The 7,426-nt window shown below is 40.5% G+C and overlaps 1 protein-coding gene across 7 annotated transcripts in view; it reads left to right on the top strand.

The window, feature by feature from the left end:
* The first annotated feature begins 6,662 nt into the window (after positions 1-6,662).
* Positions 6,663-7,426, top strand: part of TFG (trafficking from ER to golgi regulator) — a 40,285-nt gene continuing 39,521 nt past the window's right edge. For 3 of the 7 annotated variants that reach the window (XM_004479227.5, XM_058295990.2, XM_004479226.5), the window contains exon 1: positions 6,791-7,038. The gene's annotated coding sequence lies outside the window, so the exon portion shown is untranslated. Of the gene's footprint in view, positions 7,039-7,426 lie in introns of all 7 variants that reach the window. The other 4 variants (XM_058295993.2, XM_023584850.3, XM_004479225.5 and 1 more) reach the window with 3 other exon arrangements.

Below are 7,426 nucleotides of genomic sequence, written 5' to 3'. Positions count from 1 at the left end.
AAATTTCTGCTTTGTGAGTTATTTTCCAAAGCGGAATAGGTTTTAAATCTTTTTTGTGAGGCATTAATCATGTTTCTGAAAAATCCCATTTGTAATATGTTAGCCATTTATTTTAACGAAGAAGGAAAAAAAATTAAAAGCAAAGCAGAGTGATATGACCTAATGCCATATCTCTTACAAACTATATTTCCCAGGGATCTATAGTCCAATTATTATCTGTTTTTCTTCCAGTAGAGCTTTTGCACACGTGGAAGTATGACATTCATAATTGGCTGAACTTTGATATAAGCTTCTATAAAACTGTGATATAACAATGGAGACCTTTTGGACTTTTGCAATAATAAAAATGCAGATTGCTTTTCTGGCCACAGTACTCTTGAAGCAATAGCAGTGTAGGAAAGCACTCTGGACTAGGAGCTTTGGTTCCAGTTATTAGTTATGTGACTTTGTGGCAAGTGGTTTGCCTCTGTAACCATAAGAAACTGAGGCTCTGTCTCTGTAAAGGAATGGGCAGGAGTAGGTAACTCTGAATTTCCTACCAGCTCTAAAATTTTGTAACTCTAAATACAGACTGATTTTTTTAAATTAACTTAAAATATTTTCTTACCTAAGTAATACATGAGTATATTTTCCTTAATAAAAGAAAAAAAATTAGAGCATTCCAAATAGAGCTAAAGTCCCTTTGGACCATTACCACCCAACCCAGTTCCTCCCTTCTTCTTCCTTCTCTTCCCTCTATAATGACTTTTAGTGTGTATCCTTCCAGATTTTAAAGGAACACATACACACAAAATTAAACACCCACAGACACTCATAGTATTCTTTTTTAAAAATATATAAATGGTATAGGAAACTGTGTTGGTGGTTCCCAAGACCACACTCAGGTTTGATGATTCACTTGGAAGGTTCACAGGATTCAACATAGAGTGGTACTCAAGGCTAGCATTTCTTACAGACAAAACATACAAAGTAAAATTAGCAAAGGGGAAAGGTGTATGAGGCAAAGTTCAAAGCACAGAAGAAATTAAGTACAATCTTCCAAGAGTCCTTTCCCAATCACACAGAATATAATTCCTCCAGCAACTAATTTTGACAACAGGTGCAAAATGTTTACCAGAGAAGCACATTAGATACACATTCTCAGAGTTTTTTGGGGGGTCTGGTCACATAGGCATGCTCTGCCTGGCATTTACCAAAATTCCAGACTCTCAGAAGGAAAGCAGGCATTCATCATAAATCACAGTTTGCACAGTACAGGCACAGTGAACTATTCTTTTTTTAAAAGAAAAAAATTAGAGGAGTTGTACATTTACAGAAAATTCATGCATAAAGTACAGAGTTCCCATATACCACCCTATTATTAACATCTTGCATTAGTGTGCTATCTTTGTTAAAATTCATGAAAGAACATTTTTATAATTGTACTCTTAACTATAGTTCATTTATAGTAGAGTATACAGTGAACCATTCTTATGAAAGAATGGTAGGAACCCTCCAGAAATCCAAGTTCCTAGATGCCAGGCAAGGGCTGATCTTGCAAGCAGGTCATTCTAAGACTAGCAATCTCAGGTCTGCCATGTTAACTCTTCTGAATACGAACATAACTTTCTGAAACTTGCTTTTTTCACTTGACAAAATGTTTCTGAAATCTAACTGTACGTGGATGTGTGTGCTCACAAGCAAGGGTTACTCTGGTTTCCTTGACATGCAATTGCTGGGTAATAGGGTTGGGCACTTAAAAATGTTGATAGATATTGCCAACCTACCCTGTAAATAGTTTATACCAATTTATACTCTCATAACAAAGTATGCGTCTATTTTGCCATACCCTTTCCTAAAACTTGCTATGAAACTTTTTGGGTTTTGCCAAATTAATATGTGAAAAATGGCATCTCATGGTATTTATGAGAGAGGCTCTCTTCACGGAAATACTTTTTTGAGAATGCCCTTTTTAATAATGCATTTATATGGAGGGACAAAAACGAGGATCATTGACATAAATATCATATTAGAGATTTGAAAGTCTCCAAGTACGCAGGGTTTGATTCTGTCTCTGATGTGCATGATCACTTGAAGCAGACATCTCGATCTCTTAAGAGCTGGACAAAATATACTCTTGATCAAATGAAAATTTGTGAAATCTCCTTGTATGTCTTATAATATTATTCTGTCACAACTCTGACAGAATGTGCAGAGGTAACTCAGCACTGTCTCCATAGACATACGAATAAAAGCAAGCAATGTCAAATTCCTCAGAGATAAAATCCTACACTATTAGGGAGCTAGGAATGCATCAGTAATGGCCACTCCATATTTCTGAAAGCCAGCCCTATAAAATTGTGGGGAACTTGTTTTCTTCTTTCACTACATAAATATTTATTGAATGCCAGACTCTGGGGGATACAAAATCTAGTAAAAACTGTCTTCAAGGAGTGATTTCTCTGAAGAGAGTTGGATATGGAGCCCCACAGTAAGGCAAAAATATTTTAGGATGAGTGGATATGCAGCTGGTAGGACAGATGGAAGTACTTTGCTTAGCTGCTGCTAAGAATGACTCATTCAAATGTTCATAGGAAGGATATCATTCCTTTCTCTATTTCCTTCATCACTGCATGGGGGTAGCAGTTTTCCCTGTTTACAAAAGCAGATCTTTGTTTAGCCAATAGACGGGAGGCTGAGCTGACCAACTGGCACCTATCTGGTCCCCATGAGATTCTCCTATCTGTTTGGAGTTTACCTGATTGACCCTGCACAGAGCTAATTCTCAGAGAGGAACATAACTTCTCCTTTGAAATTCTTACCCAGGAGAGACTTACATCTACCTTTGGTTCCTCTGAAGGTAGCTGAGATGAATGAAAGTTTCAAAATGACCTACAGCAGCTATTAAAGGAGAATGTAGTGAAACACAGGTTTTATAAAACTTGCTTACAAGGTCATAGTCTTTGTCCAATTCCCATCCAGTCTGAGACTCTCCCTTTTTCATTTTTAGGATCTTTCTCCTTCCATATGATGAGTTCTAGCCACACAGACTTTCAGGGAGAAGGCGAGTGAGATTGATTGCCTTTCAAAATCACAGTATAGCTCTAGCACTTCAGATGTCAGTGAAACATGGAAAGTACCCTTTGAACTGCAGAGCCACATTTCTCCCCTTTTGCTTCAGGGTGACAACGATATTTCTTTAACACTGCTCCTCCTTCCTTCACATATTCTCAACTTTCACATAGTTATCATTAAGTGGTATTATCTGATTTAAGGCTATCTTAATGTTCATTTAAAACCAAATTTGCCTCCACATGAGACAGAAGAACAGGTGAACATGGGGTTAATTTACTACAGTTAAGTACCTTTCTAGGCACCACACAAAAAGGAGGGTAAGATGTCTTCTGAATAGCAGCAGTTTACAGGTATGACTATTTACAGAATCCTTCACCCTAGAACAATCTTCTTAATGACACATTTGATGCTTATCCCCAATAAATGTGATCGTAAGTGTTTAATAAGTGATAATCACATAACTTAGTCCTTTTGACTTCACTAGTGAGAGGTGGAACTAAAATCAGTGCCTATAATAGAAGAAACCAGGTCTTTTGTAAGGGTAATTCATTCAATTCAGGTTATCACTTTACATTATCACCTGCATTTATTGGGATTCTAAATACAGAGACCTATATCAGCAACTGTGGGCACATATTACAGAAATAGTAATAACTACTTTATTGACTTAACAAATTTTCACTAAATGCTTGCTATTCACACAGCACAATGACAGATGCTGGGAGGGATAGAGAGAATATAATCACTGTCCTTAAGTTATGAGGGGTAAGAGGGAAAAATATAGAATGATAAGTAAGGCTACAGGACAACCCCATGAGATTTCACAAAGAACTAAATGTTCCTTACTGCCAAATATTGCTACATAAAGTCATGGTTATACTGTGGTCTTTATGTTCTTTAAGAACACAGAAAGACACAATTTATACCTCTAAAATAAAAAGGCTTAACAATACCAAGAGTTAGCATTATCTTATACAGTTAAATATTGTATAATCTTCCATTCAGCAATCCATTAATTAGTATTTAACCAAGATAAACTCTTATACAAGAGAGATATATATAAGAATGTTCATAGCAATGCACAACAACAAAAACACAGAAAAACCAAAATACCCTTTGCTAGGAGAATGGATTTTAAAAAGTGTGGTACACTCACCCAAAGAAATATTATTCAGTAGTGAAAATAAATGAACTCCAGCTACATGCAACAACATGGATACATTTTAGTATAGTGATATTGACCATAAAAATTATGTCCCAGAAAACTGAATATAAATGATAATGTATATAATATCTAGAATATACCACACTAATGAAAGAACTTGTTAATGTGGGGAAGGGTGGGAGGTGTGGGGAGTGGGGCAAATGGGAATCCCTTCTATTTTTTTATGTAACATTTTATGTAATCTACATATCTTTTAAAAATAAATAAAAAATATATTTTTAAAAACTGAGTAGCATTGCTAGGGCATAATTATATATGATTAAACTATATACAACGTCTTTTAAAAAGCCCAAGCAAATGCTAAACACAAAATTCAGGACTGTGCTTATCTCTGGGAAGGAGACACAGGGGCCATTTGAGGGGAGAAGCACATAAGGAAACATAAGTTAATGGTAATATTATAATCCTTGGTTTACGTAGTGAGTTTCAGGTGTTAATTATGTTCTGAAATTAATTTTAGAAAAGAAATTGCTATATATAGGGTAAGAAGCAGGAAAGGTCACTGAAGTTTTCATGGGCAGTATAGTACTTAAGCTGGAACATGAAAAATGCATAGGGTATGGCTGTGGTTTTTAAGGTGCTCTTAACCTCATTGAGGAAGTATAACAAATCCAAATGATAATTATGTATGCTTCCCTATACATGATCTCATATAAATACAACCCAAATATCCCAGATATCATGCCCAATCACAAAACTGTAACACTATAATCAGCTGAATAGCATGAAGCAGAATCTTTTATAAAACTTTTCATTAAAAAAACCATATTTCTGGGATTCCTGGGGAAATGTTTTAATGTTGCTCAGAATTCCTTTTTGTTCACTGTCACCTGAACTTTTAATCCAGCTCATGTAGCTCATTTCCTGGCTATGTGGCTCCTGCTTCTGCTTTGACCTGCAGAATCACAACCCTCCTCTCTAAATTTCCGTAGCAGTAGGTGGGAACAGGTTCTTAAAAAAGACTTTACTAATGGGTTGGGTATGACGCATGAAGAGATGACAACACAGAGAATCTGAAACTGCTTTCAGAGTCCACAAGCCCCAGACACTCTACATAAGGCCACCTTATGGGTATCTCTCTTCTTAACTTCCAGGAAGCTTATTTCTCCTCAGTGGCAGGATTCTTGAGTCAGTATCCCCTCCCTGACTCATTCCAAGCTAAAGTTCCTCTCCTTAACACCTCCTCTCAGGGCCTAACCTCTTCTTGGGAAGATTGACAGTGGTAGAATTCACTTCCTTCAGGGAATATTTTACCTCTGCTCATGAGTGTGGTTTTACTCAATCCCAAATTACCTCCCCAAACATCAAAATACCATATGCGACATCAGTGCATTTTTCCAAATCTGGACTGTTTAGTTTAAAAAAAATAACAAAAAACCAAAAAACCAAAAACAAAAAACAAGCAACGGAAGAAGTGTCTGGAGAATATCAGGAATTTTTTCGTGCCACCTGCAGAGGTGGCTTCCCAATCCTTGCAAGCAATTGTCAGACAGCAGAACACATAACGGTCTTTGATAATACCTTTTTTTTTTTTTAACTCAGGTAAAAAGCATTCTAAACTCACATGTTTTATTCTTAAGTAGAATTTTCATACATAACTGCAAAAAGATCATACTATTTACAGTACTAAAAGAACCTAACTCCTCACCCTGAGGCACCTGAATTTATTTTGCCTCATGCCCTTCAGGAACATTCAGGGGTTGAGGTAGCATTGAATTGCTTTATCTATTTGCTTAGTTTCACCTTAGAAGGCAAAGCTGCTGACAACATATAAAATAGCATCCCTCTCTAGCTCCCACCACTTCCCCCCAAAACATTTAGGGGTCAGTATGAGGCAGAGCACTCCTTCTATAAATGTAACCAAAACAAATGATTAAAGTGAAGAAGGGAAAGATGTGGGCACACTCAAATGTCTTATCTTCCAAAAGGACTTCTGATATCCTTAGTCTTAATCTCCCAGACTTTGCACTTGTTTCAAAGGGACTTTCAGGAATTCGGTCATGCGTTTGTCCTGGGTCATAAACGTTGTAGGTCTACAACGTTGAATTGGAAACTCCTTGCTTACAAACTGATTCATCCCCAGTCCTACGCTTGGGAAAGCGTAGGCGCCCAGTAATGAATGAATGGATCTGTCGAAGAACCCGGGAGAAGTTTTTTCGAGATGTGACTAGGAGAACCTGAGTGGTCACAAACAACAAAATACCCCAAACTTGGAAAAATTAAAAAAAAAATAATAAAGAACTGCACACGCCAAACCATCCACAGACAGCAGAACGGAGATACTGGATTTCAGGAACACCGGAAGTGCCTGGTCACGCCTCGCCGCGCATGCGCGTCTCTGTCCAATTCACACTTCCTACACTCAGACATCCAGTGAGAAAGCAGTGACCCCTAGGCAGACGCCGCTACGGTTGTCGCCCGTCCCGCGCCCCACGCCCCTGCGCATGCGTCCTGGGTTAGAACGCAAAAATTGAGGCGGGGCGAAAGGGCGGATTTTTTTTTTTTGGTCTTGTCCCGCCCTCTTCTTCCCCCACCTGCCACGTACTGGTCCCGAGCTGGCGCTAGGCTTGGTGGGTCCGTGCGATTGGCCCGGCTCGCGCGAACCTGCGAGCGAGGGGTGGCGGCGGCGGAGGGCAACCGAGCGGGTCGTGACCGGAGCCTCCCCCTGACGCCCCAGAACCCAGCGGCAGCGGCGGCCTCGCAGCGGCTCGGCCAGCGAAGACCCGCGAGAAGGCGACAGCGGCGGCCTTGGCAAGCCGGTATGGCCTCTGGAGACGGGGGCGCGGCCGCTCTCGCTGTCAAGGCGGATTGGGAGACGAGGAAGCGTTGGGAAGGCCTCGCTCGAACGTGCCGGCGCCGGGCGGGTGGGGTCCGAGGGGCCAAGGGGAGGAGGCTGAGTCGAGGGAGGGTCGGGGAAGAGCTGGGGGCTGGGCGGGGTCTGGCGTGGGGGAGGGGGCGCGGGCAGGGCGGGCGGGCTGTGGGCCTGGGGGCGGGGGTGGCGGGGGCCGCGAGTGCCCTCGCGCGGGTTCCGCCTGAGTGCGGGGGTCTTAGCTGCTTGAGAGGGCGGGGCTTTGGGCTTGGGGTAGTCGAGCGTCTTCTCCCAAGAGGGTCTTGGCAGGCTGAACAGGGTGAAGAATAGCGTTTATG

Source organism: Dasypus novemcinctus, chromosome 4 (assembly GCF_030445035.2).
Source record: "Dasypus novemcinctus isolate mDasNov1 chromosome 4, mDasNov1.1.hap2, whole genome shotgun sequence".
In the NCBI taxonomy this organism is placed as follows: Eukaryota; Metazoa; Chordata; class Mammalia; order Cingulata; family Dasypodidae; genus Dasypus; species Dasypus novemcinctus.
This window is presented reverse-complemented; position numbering and strand designations above follow the sequence as displayed.